Here is a 13,298-nt window from a genome sequence, read left to right as displayed (position 1 = left end):
CGCAAGCACAGAAGGATGTATGCCATAGCACAATAATGTCCCATCATCCTGCATCCGTGGAGCGCTGCACGTTTCGTGCCGTCGTTCACCTCGATAACGGGGCTTGTGAAGACGACCATCGCCCCAGTGTAGCAAAAATGTAATACACGCGAAGAGTCATTGATAGACAGTCGAATCCTAAAGGTCTCGTGCCCACTGCAATCGTAATTGACGATGTCGTTGGGTCAACATATGAACACGTAGGAGTGGTTGGCTGTGGAGCTCCATGTTCAACAATTTGCGATGAACAGTGTGCTCCGGAACACTTGTGCGTGCACCGGCATTGTGCTCTTTCGGCAGAGATGCCACAGATCACCATCTATCCTACAGACAAACCTCCGAGCCCCACATTCTGTGAAGAGTCGTGGACGTTAAACCATTTAACGCCTAGTTGTAGTTTCACTGTCCTTCTACCTCTTTCTGTAGATGCTCACGACAGTATCACGTGAACATTCGACCAGCTTCGGCGTTTTCTGGATACGCATCCACAGGCTGCGCGCAATAATAATCTGTCCTTTGTCAATGTCGCTTATCTCAATGGATTTCCCCATTTACAGCCCGTATCTTGGCTAGGGTGATCCCCATACGTCTCTGCTGCGCTTACATACTCATCATAGCGCATCACACGTCCAGTGTCACCAGGGGGCATTCAACGTCGCGGTGGGCAGTGGCCATAATGTTTTGGCTTAGCAGTGTATGCCTTCCTGACATGACTCACAAACGTGAAGAAAGAAAAGAAAAGAATATGAAGGTTTAACATGTCGTCGATGAAGAGGCCTTTAGAGATAACACGAATTCGGATGGGTCAAGGAAGAGAAGGACGTTGGCAGTGTGCTGTTGATAGGAGCCATTCCGATATTCACCGTAATCGGCATAGGGAAACCACGGTAAACCAGCTCTGGTTCCTATCTAGTGTGCTAATCACACCACAAACATGAGCCTCATAAATGACTCTCCTGTGTGCGGATGCATCAACAATAGAACTACGCCATGACATTCGAGAGTCGTTCCTTCATCCACCACGACATTTAGATCCCGTTCTGAATGAGCCAAATTCTGTATGATGCATTAACCATTAGCTATTGTTTGAAGCAATAATCAGTTTTCATAAGGATTATAATAAAATGAACATATGCGTTACTTAAACAATGAGAAAACTGCTGCTCAGAAATTGCTTGCTTTGTAATCTTATGGCTGTTACACTAAAGAAACTGCTTCCGTGTTCTCTGACCGAGATTGTGCTCCGTCTCCAATGACCTTGATGGCAACGGGACGTTAAACACTAATCCTCTTCTTCCTCCGTGTATTCTGAGTAGAGATCCTAAAGTGAACATGGGCACTTGACATCCATCAAACAGGAGCTTTCAATACTAAAAGTTTTACCTAAGAGAACCCAAAATTAATACTGTTTGATTCATTGTTTCCATCCGTACTTAACAACCAACAGCGGCTCCGGTCAAACATTGTACATCACTTTTCCTATCAAATCAAATCTAGTAAAGCAAATACACACCTGTAAACCTAATAAACATAAGTTTCAGTCCAGTCTCGCGTGCCTTCACCGATTTATTTCGTTATATACTGTCCTGTATGAACATGTACGTGATCGATCTCTCGCTACCGTATAATCGATGAATATGAAACTATGAGCCACAGACATGCTGATTTTCATAACCCAGTTCGAGTGGCAGACGGAGAAATCATTTAATTGATGATTGGCAAACTCTTACGAAAAATGAATTTAAAAATTAACAAATAAAGACATCTGAAAATGACAGCGTACTACCTCCTCCGTTAGATTTGTAAAAGTGACTGAAACAGTAGCAAATCCACTACTGTGATAAATAAAATAAAATTTGCGATACCGAATCTCTTACGAGGCGTATTCGGAAAGCAAGGTCCGATTAGGCGCGGAATGCAAACCACTATGAAACTCCGATGGAACTTTTCACACATCTGTTTTCTTTAGTGTGACTGTAGATGGCTTTGGGTCACTCTTTTCAGTTCAAAGCGCAAAGTGATCACGTTGAAATGCCTAAAACAAGTGTCTCCCACCAAGTATGTGGTTCTGGTGAGAGATTTCGCCTGAAGCTACGCAACCCACATAACATAAATGTCATGCCTTTCTTTCTTCAAGACAATTTTCAGCCGCATTCCGCACAGGCACTGAAGACACCCCTGCAGCGTTTCCCATGCAGTTTTTGATCAACCACAATGCAGCCCTTAATTGGCTCCCTCCGTCGTTCATCTCTGCTCACATGAGCCGCTCGCTACGGAGACAACATTTTGGCACAAACAATGAAAGGCAGATCAGCGTAGAGAATTGGCGGAAAGCACAGGCGGCTGCTTTCTGTGAAGAGGGTACTGGAAAGTTTGTACAACGCCACGAAAAATGTATATGACTCGGAGCGGCGACTATTTAGAGAGGCGGGTGGATGATGTGGCTAACTGCTGCGAATAAAAAATTTTTTATTTCCACTGTCGTTTCCATTCCGCAACCGATCGGACCTTACTTTACGAACAGCCCTCGTAATTTAGTGCGTGGCGTACATCGATATAGAATTTCCTGATTTTGAACTTCGATACGATTCTATGTTTTAGTTTATATTACTATCTTCAGTACACTGCGAAACCCCTGTTTAATTATAAGGTACTTTCAATAAATGACCGGAAAAGTTGTATAAAAAATATAAAATTTCGACAGAATTTGTGCTTCTTTGTTATTTTTTGGTGGTGTCCTAGAACTATTATCAAATGGGGATGGCACGCCTGTCTTTCGATTAGGATGCTGGGGACTGGTGAAATAAGATGGCTACACCTTTGTAGGTTTGCACCAACATGGAGCAGCGGAGTGCTATTAGATTTCTGTTAGCTGAAGGGTTGTAACCAATCAAAATTCACCAGCGGGTAGCAGTGCGATACGAAAGTTTCTGAATGGAAAGGTAAGTTCAAACGCGGTGCAACAAGTGTTGAAGATTTGCCACACCCAAGACACAATGTCTGTGCAGTCACGGAGAACAACATAGCCACAGCTGATGAGTCGGTTTGGGAAAAAAGGCGTATTACGATCACTGACATTGCAACAATGGTGAACATAAGTGCCCGATCAGAGCACCATATTGTTCATGGCGTATTGACGTTCAAGACAGAGTGGGCGAGATGGGTTCCAAAACATTTGGCATCAGAAATGAAAGAAAGGCGCTTGGATGTGCAGGGAGCTTTTGAACAGTACGAAGCTGATGGGGAACCATATTGCAAAAAGAGATGAAAGCTGGGTGTATTTTTAAGAACGTGAACAAAAGCTTGCTTCTTCATCTCCAAAACCCAAGAAGGTGCGAACCGAAAGTCGTATTGGTAACGTAGTGTTGGCTTTGTTTTGGGACCATATGGCAGCAACTTTTGAACATTACATGCCGAGAGGTCAAAATGTGAGCAGTGCGACGTACGCAAACCTTATGCGTGAAAATTTAACAGTTTTTAGGAAGCAGCGCGGACTCGTGTCCAGTCGCGTCCTGTTACTGCATGACAAAGCGAGGCCACGCGCTGCTGGAGTCACGTTAGATATCTTCAAAGACCTGAAGTTCGTCTGCTTGACCCTAATTGCTAATTCTTTTATCCTACTACTCGTGCGCCTCAAAACTCTTATATCCTGTTCACTGCAGACATTCCCAACCTCCACCCTTCCCACCCCACCCCACCCCCACCCCCACCCCCACCCCCTCCCGACTCCCCCATATTTCCCGGATCTGGCACCTCCAGATTATTACTTTTGTGATTCACTGAAAGAAGGTGCTAGCGGACCAAGGTACGCTGACAATGAGGAAGTCCAGAGCAGGATTGCAAAACTGGTTACGCACACGCCCCCAAGGATTCTTTGCACGTGCAAATGATAAGCCTATCCAGCGCAGGCATAAGTGCATAGAATTTGAGAGGTATTACGCTGAAAAATAAATACGTCTTGTATTCCTTTCTAGTAACAGATTCTTTAACAAGTTTTTTATTGAATGGCCTATATATTTGCAACCTTTGGATTGCTAACGGCATCGTAATACAAATATTACTGAGAAGGATTGCGAATTCTTTAAGAAACTAAAGTAATGCCGAAGACGATAGACGTTTCAGCTGTGGAGTGATCTGGAATGGCTTCCTGAGTTAAGACGACCGCCAGAACAGTTGATCAGTGCCTATCCCGGTACTTCCCTCACCTCCTTCTCCACATCAGTTTCTCTCAAAAGGATGCTAAATGCACACACTAAAAAAAGACAAAGGAATATATCTTCTCAAATCTTCATTGCAATTCCATTAAACTGTTTTAGAGAAATATTTGCAATTACTTACTCTCGGTGGGATGAGAAAAATGAATGAAATTAGTGACAGGCTGCCGAGACCAGAATAGCATCCTGTGATTATGTAATGAATATGTTTTAGCATCCTGTTGGATTATGGTTTGTAGTTTGTATGGCGCCGGGGCCAATTCTGTGTCACATTATACGCTTTAGTGAGGTCGCCACGCTCCATTTGAAGCGGTAATTGCTCTAAAGCTCAATTTTTGTTTTAATTAGCAGCTTTACACAGTAATGGAAGGGCAATTTCAATTCGACTGTGAAAGAGTGAATCGCTAGCGCCATAAATCAGAACATTATGTTTTACATCGGAGAGCTTTTAGCTGCCCAGTAATTCGAGCGGTGCCGCTCTTCTAACGGTATTCCCGCATGATGCGATCGATTCGACAAGGCCGTAAATTTCAGCAGCTGCCGTTACGACAAATTCGCCCGTTAACAGAGTGATAACTTTTCTCTCTAGAGCGTCTTTCGACTCTTTGAACGCAATGAGTTACTCACTCGAAAGAATTATTATGTTTTGATACCCCTATAGACTAGAAAATTATTTAAAAAATCAGATTTAGAAACTCTCCTGAAAGCCATAAAATGCAGCTTTGGAGTGAACAAAGAGTCATATAATTTTGACAAAAGTCCAAAATAATCTAAGCTACAGTAGTTGAAGACAGTAATTACACTCGCACAATCGAAAAACTTCTCAGGTAAAATTTGGGGTTTAAAGATAAAAAAACACACACATCCATGCCCGAGGGAGGACTCGGACCTTAGACCGGGAGAGGCGCACAGACTGTGACTAGGCACCCTAGACCGCGCGGCTACCCCGCGCGGCTCATTTTAGAATAAAGACCACAAAAACCCTTTACTAGAACCCTTCAGATATCAATGAAGGGTGCAGAGGCTGGAAACTGCAACAGGCCACACACGCACACACACACACACACACACACACACACACACACACACACACACAAATGCGCGCTTGTTCGTGAGCTCGTACGGCCCTATGCCATCAACCACCAAGATAATTGCTACTTACCTTATTGCGTAGATGCTGAGTCGTACAAAAATAGACTATCGGAAAGTGAGCTATCGGTTTCAGTTGCGAGAGACTGTGGTCACGCGTGTGTAAGTTGCGTTTGCATGAGTGTGTGAGTGTATGTTCTCTATTTTCGACAAAGGTTTTGTTGACCAAAAGCTCACTTTCCGACATTCTTTTTGTTGTGCCTATCTGCGTCTCAGCATATCCGCTATATGGTGATTAGCAACTATCCTTTTCATACTATTGTTACATTCCATCCTGGATTTTCCATTGTTAGATGAATATTATGTTTTAAAACTATGTTTAATTTTTAAAAATGAGACGAGGTTCTATAACACGGTTCAAAAAGAGTTTACGTTGATGCTGCTATGATGTCACGGTGAGGGTGGCGAACAAAACTGACGATGTTCACGATGGAGATGAAAAGGCGTTTACTGCATCGAGATCCTTCAAAATCGTAGTAACAATAATCTGAGGGATCAGAGAAGTAAAGACAAAATGGCTCCGAGCACCATGAGACTTAACTTCTGAGGTCATCAGTCCCCTAGAACTTAGAACTACTTAAACCCAACTAACATAAGGACAGCACACACATCCATTCCCGAGGCAGGATTCGAACCTGCGACCGTAGCGGTTGCGCCGTTCCAGACTGAAGCGCCTAGAACCGCTTGGCCACCCCGGCCGGCAAGTAAAGGCAAATAATTGACTAGCATGAGGCTTTTATGGGACGTTGTTTGCTACGGCTAGAAGAAAGGGTATATGATTGATAGGACGGATTTCATGGTTCAGAAGAGAAGTTTGTTTTAAGTTCCACAAGGGGGGGGGGGGGGGGGATGGATAGGGGAAGGATGCACATGAAAGGTAGCGTACTTCTTTTCTTTATTTTTTTTTTTTAAATTTTATTTTGTGAAACAAGACACATGGATTGGCGATTAGTCGGCAGGATATTGCATGTTAGTCAGAGCTTTTCAGTTGATGTACTTTATTTTATCGTGCCTCAGGAACAATATAAAGTGTGGGAAATGATTGATTTGATTTAGGATGAGAGCCGGAGAAGGCAGGCAGGTGGGTGTGGTGTGCGAGGCGAACAGTAGTATTCCAGGAGACTGGTAGACTTCAGTAGAGGCGGAGATCCAGGGAAGTTTAGATATAAGGATGGAATGACTGAGGGATTTATAAGTGAGTATATTAACAAAAGTATGCAGATCTGCAGCCTGTTAATATAAAGCGTTTCAGGTTTTGGTCTCGATAGTGAAGAAGCGTGCTTTCCACGTCAGTTTTTTATCAACGGAAAGTCGTAAATGCACGTCTATCGTAATGCGAGGAATGAGCTGATGAAGTAAAGGTTCAAAAATGGTTCAAATGGCTCTGAGCACTATGGGACTTAACTTCTGAGGTCATCAGTCCCCTAGAACTTAGAACCACTTAAACCTAATTAACCTAAGGGTATCACACACATCCATGCCCAAGGCAGGATTCGAATCTGCGACCGTAGCGGTCGCTCCGTTCCAGACTGTAGCGCCTAGAACCGCACGGCCTATTCTGGATGATTTTATATAGTTTGGGTCATAAAGAAAACCATGTCACTTCAAGAAACACAATTACCGAGCAAGAACTGCAGTGAGTCGCTTTAATAACGTTCATACACTTTATGTGAAGGAGTACTGAAATTTTTCTTTTTTGGTTACATCAAGTTTTTTCCGAAATACTCCAATGTGAAAATTTAAGTGCAAAGTGAAGAATATACCTTGTATGAAGAAAGGCTTTGCTACTTTAAACTGGCAGGGACAAATAAATGTTATTTAAAGTAACTGTTGACCGTTTGCACTCATCATTTTTTTTCTAGAATAACTGACGCGAAGTAATATTCCTATTAACATTTTATTGTCATTTAACACAACCACAAAACGCTTCAACATGTCAACCGGTTTCGTCCCACAGCGTCCATCATCAGAACATTGATGTGAAAGGAGGATGAGATCCCTCGAACGTCGTCCCTATAGAATCAAGTTGTTCTCCCTACCCCCACCTCCCCCCTGCTTCTACATGCTATTTCCGTGTGACAGCAGAAATCTAAGGACAGTCAAAGCTTGTACATGTATATGGCATTAGGAACCATTTCCAGTCTCCAATACACTCAGGTGGCAAAATTTATGAGATAGCGGTAGTATCGCGTGCACAAGGTACAAAAGGGTAGTGCTTTGGCTCAAAAAAAATGGCTCAAATGGCTCTGAGCACTATGGGACTTAACATCTATGGTCATCAGTCCCCTATAACTTAGAACTACTTAAACCTAACTAACCTAAGGACAGCACACAACACCCAGCCATCACGAGGCAGAGAAAATCCCTGACCCCGCCGGGAATCGAACCCGGGCGTGGGAAGCGAGAACGCTACCGCACGACCGCGAGATGCGGACAGTGCTTTGGCGGAACTGTCGTTTGTATTCAGGTGATTCATGTAAAAAAAGTGTCAGCGAGATTATGGCCGCACTGCAAGAATTACCGGACTTTGAACGCGGAACGGTAAATGGAGCTAGACGCATGAGACATTGCATTGCAGAAATCGTTACGGAATTCAATATTCTGCCAAGAGTGTGCCGAGAATTCCAAATTTCAGACTTTACCTCTCATCATGGGCAACGCAATTGCCGAAGTCCTTCACTTAATGATAGAGAGCAGTGGTATTTGCGTAGAGCTGTCAGTGCAAACAGACAAGCAAAACTGGGTGAAATAACCGCAGGAATCGATGTGATACGTACGACGACCATATCCATTAGGATAGCGCGGCGAAATTTGGTGTTAATGGGCTAAGGCAGCAAAAGACCGACGCGAGGGCCTTTGCTATCAGCACGACATCGCCGGCAGCGCACAACATCGCCTGCAGCGCCAGTCCTGGGCTCGTGACCACATCGGTTGGACCCTAGACAACTGAAAGACCGTGGCCTGCTCAGATGAGTCTCATTTTCAAGTGGCAAGAGGCGCTGTGCAAGCTAGTGGTGACTCCACAATGGTGTGGGCTATGTTTACACGGAATGGTCTGGGTCCTCTGGTCGAGCTAAACCGACCATTGACTGGAGATGGCTATGTGCGGCTACTTGAAGACTCTGTGTTCTCAGACAGCGATGTCACGTCACTGGTCCATAATTGTTCGCGAATTTTTTGAAGAACATTCTGGACAATTCGAGCGAATGAGTTGATCGCCCAGCTCGCTCGAGATTTATGGAACGTAATCGAGAGGTCAGTTCGTGCACAACATCTTGTATCGGCAAGACCTTCGCAATTATGGCCGGCTGTAGAGGCAGCATGGCTCAGTATTTCTGCAGGGGACTTCCAACGACTTGTTGAGTCCATGACATGTCGAGTTGCTGTACTACACCTGGCCAAAGGAGCTCCGACACGATATTAGGAGGTATCTTATAACTTTTTGTCACCTCAGTGTAATGTGTCACAGGAGATGACCTCCTGATTCCGGATGCTAAAAGATATGCGTTACTGTCGTTTAACTTCTAATCACAGACAATTGCTTCGGTCTCTGCATTTGGCGACGTTTCTATTCATGTCGATACCATCTGAAGGCTCCTTCCAACACTACACAAAAAAAATGATTAGTTCCATAGCAAACAAGGTTACGCATGCTAAAATTTTCTCGCATTTCTTCCCAAGGCCGCTCATGATCAGTCTAGTTCGGATAAAACCTGTATACAGACTGCCAGTCACAAGAACGGACCGCATGCAACTGTTGGCGCCTGCTCCCAAGTTTTGTTTCACGTGCAACACCAGACAAAGCCCTCAAGTAGTACAGGAAACGCCGTATATATACAGTGAAAGAAATGGGAAGTGTTACACCCTGAAGCACCAGCCTGATATGTATCAAACATCGTAGGGATGTTCATCTCATAACTGGTATTAAACCATACATTCCATTCGGATCTGATGCCCATCATCGGTATGAGATGTTAGCCCCAAAGCCATCAATTCAGTCCTGTATTGGATGTGGTCTGGAAGCAGACACCCTCCGAAAGCCATCTTGAGGAATTTCTTGTCACGCTCTAAAGGCATACTGTGTCAGTTCCTTGTTGTCTGGAAATTTCTGTGAATGTACACGTCTTCCCATCGCGTTCTAAACATGATTCATGGGGATCGGGCAGGCCAGCCAAGAATCCGTATAGTCCCCAAGGTGTTTGCGACGTGAATTCAGTGTGGGATCGGGCATTATCGTCCTGGAATATATCATTCGGCACCCTGGTAATGAAGTGTATGACAACGAGGTTTACCATCCTTGCTACATAAAGGCAGACAAATTATCAAATGAGTTCTGTTGTGATGTCCAGTAGCTCCCCACACCATGGTTCCAGGAGTTGGAAAGGTACGTGTCTCTAGAAATGCTGATTGGTGCGACCCTTCAGTAACTCGTCTACAAACACTCTGGGATCGATCTTTCAGTCACAGAGAGAAGGGAGACTCAACACCACAGACCAGCACTCAGTGTCCCAGCTAGCACGGTACCACGCAAGTATCTGTCGCCTGTGTTTTTGCATCAGCAGTAAATGGCGGGTGGCAAGTCAGAGTCAGGGGAAAATTCCCAAGATCTTTTCGTGGTGTAGTCCTTCTGTGCTGATCCATGTCTGCTTATCCTCATAATCTGTTGTCCTAAAATCATCTCGTCATCACTCTGTCTACTCTCATTACTCTACGGCCAACTGTCTCTGCATTCTGTCAGCATTGTGCTCCTACGTCCCTCATGGCCATTACTTGACATTTCTCAAAGTATGAAAGGTGGAGGGCAGTAACACATACTGTGTTGCTATCTCCCCCTGAAAGGTTCCAGCAACGTCACGTATGCACTGCCTTCTTAGTTTCTAGGAATGGCTTCTTTCTGTACAATAAATAAGCTCACATAGGAAAGAAAATTTATTCAATAATTTCCACAGATGTGAAAACATTGGAGTTTTAGTTCCTCAACATTTAGTACAGTTTTTAATGGAACAACACATTCTACTTCCGTCAGTGTATACATATAGTGACTCGCGTATGATGGAAACATTGCGTCCCGCAAGAATAATACCGGGGAGGTAGGCTCCGACGTGTACATGTGCTGTGGCCCGTTCTTCGGATTCTGGCAATCGGCTTTACTCAAACTAGAAGAGTTAGTAGTCGGCTTAGAAAGAAGGCCGATTTCGTACTTCATACTGACCAATCAGAAGCATCTGCTAAAAGAGCTATGCGCAAACAAGAACTGGAACTGTACAAAGTAGCAGTAGAGCATCGACTGACCGGGTGTTGTTGCTCGACATAAGTATTTCAACTGGCCATCGTAGTTTGTGCACGATGGAGAGGCTCGTCCTGAAATACCATTTTTTTCTAGTGACTCACGGGTGCGTTTATAAGAGCACATGAACCCGCAGAATCGATGTTGAAGTTCTGAAACTCGTCATCAGTTGTATCTGGAGCTTCTATATGTTGACAAAACGGAGTGTGATGAGCGCTTAGTGCAAAACTAAGTATCGGGTCCATCGAACCATAACTCCTGTTCAGTATATAATATTTATTTTCTTTTAGTCTGGTATCTAGATACAAGAACACACCAAATGTTATAATGAATTGGTGTGTATGAATATGGCCAACGGCCTTGCCGCAGTGGTAACACCGGTTCCCGTCAGAGCACCGAAGTTATGCGCTGTCAGGCTGGGCTAGCACTTGGATGGGTGACCATCCGGTCTGCCGAGCGCTGTTGGCAAGCGGGGAGCACTCAGCCCTTGTGAGGCAAACTGAGGAGCTACTTGATTTAGAAATAGCGGCTCCGGTCTCGCAAACTGACATACGGCCGGGAGAGAGGTGTGCTGACCACATGCCCCTCCATATCCGCATCCAGTGACGCCTGTGGGCTGAGGATGACACAGCGGCCGGTCGGTTCTTTTGGGCCTTCATGGCCTGTTCGGGAGGAGTTTAGTGTATGAATATGACCCATAATATTTTAAAACAATTGCAAATGTGTTAGTATAAGAAAACATTATGGTGCTGAAGAAATAAATATTTACATAGAATATCTACTTTAAAAACATAATTACAATAATTCTAGGACTGTTGATACTACCCTTTGGTCATCTGGCACGCAGATAGTTTTCATGTATCGATACCACGCCACGGGCGTCCTTAAGTTGCAGCCGAATTGTAAGTTTCCGCCAGACGCCAATGTGGTAGCGCAGGATCCGGTGGACGGGATGGAGCACGCCCGCTGAGTCGCGCCTACAGCGGCTCCGGACTACTAGCGCCGTCTGGCACCGCAATACACGACGGCCGGCGGCAGCCACACACCCACTCGCGCTTCGAGCGACTTCGCTTCGTAACGCTATGCAGAGGCTGCCTAGTCGCGGCTCCGACACCACCCATCGTGCTTTAGTACAGAGAGCCTCGTTGCTGTTGCTGCTGTAATGCACGGACTTATTTCTTCCTGCACTACTTGCAATGAGTCCTCATATGCTAGGAGAAATGCAAGTAAATCTTCTGTTTACTGTGTTAACTTTTTCACTAATCATTTTCCGCTCCTACCCAGCTTTCCTACGACGACAGTAGCCACACCACTCTGTAAGCCCCCTCTCCAAACCATTCTGTACGAAGTTGTGCTCAAAAATCTCAAATCCGGAAAGCATAGGTTACTCATTTACAGATTATGCTACATTGCTAAACCAATTTTGTAATTTATAATTCTAGACTATATTACACAGCACTACACTAAACTACACTGTAGTCCTTGGTATCAGAACCAAACCAGATTTCCTGTGGATAGTTAGCTCCTGACGTGCTGAAGCACAACTCAGGATTCACTGTGGTTGTGTTGCCGTGACGTCCAAGGTGTAGAGACAAAGACTAGAAGATGGCTGGCACTGTGTCAGGAAATCCCTCGTAGCCCTCGAAGAGGCTCATCTCTTCGTTGCTTCCAGATGTCAAGGCGATTCGCCGACCAGTTTTGAAGCGTTCACTCGACTGCCCTCTGCGGCCCAGTGTGTTACGTATTCGCTCGTGGACGTAAAAGCAGTTGGAGAGTACGAGCACTTTCTGTAACACGACAAGACATCTGAGGGAAAATACACAAAGTGTTTTTATGTACAGCAGAAGCGCTCTGTCCGTCATGGCCCTTAAATGCAGACTGCCATCGCTGCCTACACAGCAGGCCATTCCTCGGACTGTGGTAGGTGGAGTTTCGATTTGAGACGAACAAGGCGGATTTGGAACAGCCTAGGAAGAGCGACAAAATCGTTGCACCACCATTAAGCACCAGCCTTCTGTGTGAGCAACGTCTGTCACACAGGTGTGTATAGCCGGCCGGTGTGGCCGTGCGGTTCTAGGCGCTTCAGTCTGGAACCGCGTGACCGCTACCGTCGCAGGTTCGAATCCTGCCTCGGGCGTGGATGTGTATGATGTCCTTAGGTTAGTTAGGTTTAAGTAGTTCTAAGTCTAGGAGACTGATGACCTCAGATGTTAAGTCCCATAGTGCTCAGAGCCATTTGAACCATTTTGAACAGGTGTGTATAAATTCAAACAGATAGTTCTGTCATAAAAAAAAAAAAAAATCTCGTAATACTGTTGCACATGCATTGACGGTGTGTGCTCTTGCTTTGTCCTGCACGAAATACTTGACGGTATTTTCTTAGCTGTTACTTCTATGAAAAAAGTTTGTTGTATATTCTCCACATACCTAGGAAATACTTTCCTCATTCCTTAGTCTGTTATAGACTAGTGTATTACCAAAGACGTTCGCATTCTGGTCCGCAAAATTTATTTTATTTATTCATTTACACGTCATGTTCCGTAGGAACAAACTGAGGGGCAAATCTCCAAGTTCATGAAACGTGTCAGTACATGAAATTACAACGTAAA

The 13,298-nt window shown here is 44.7% G+C and overlaps 1 protein-coding gene and 1 pseudogene across 1 annotated transcript in view; both read left to right on the top strand.

Moving 5' to 3' along the window:
- The window catches only part of LOC124775754 (schwannomin-interacting protein 1 homolog), an 810,951-nt gene that overhangs the window by 580,133 nt on the left and 217,520 nt on the right, over positions 1-13,298 (top strand). The gene's annotated exons all lie outside the window — the stretch shown is intronic.
- On the top strand, positions 11,040-11,157 carry LOC124778250 (annotated as a pseudogene).

The sequence above is a fragment of the Schistocerca piceifrons genome, chromosome 2 (assembly GCF_021461385.2).
Source record: "Schistocerca piceifrons isolate TAMUIC-IGC-003096 chromosome 2, iqSchPice1.1, whole genome shotgun sequence".
In the NCBI taxonomy this organism is placed as follows: domain Eukaryota; kingdom Metazoa; phylum Arthropoda; class Insecta; order Orthoptera; family Acrididae; genus Schistocerca; species Schistocerca piceifrons.
This window is presented reverse-complemented; position numbering and strand designations above follow the sequence as displayed.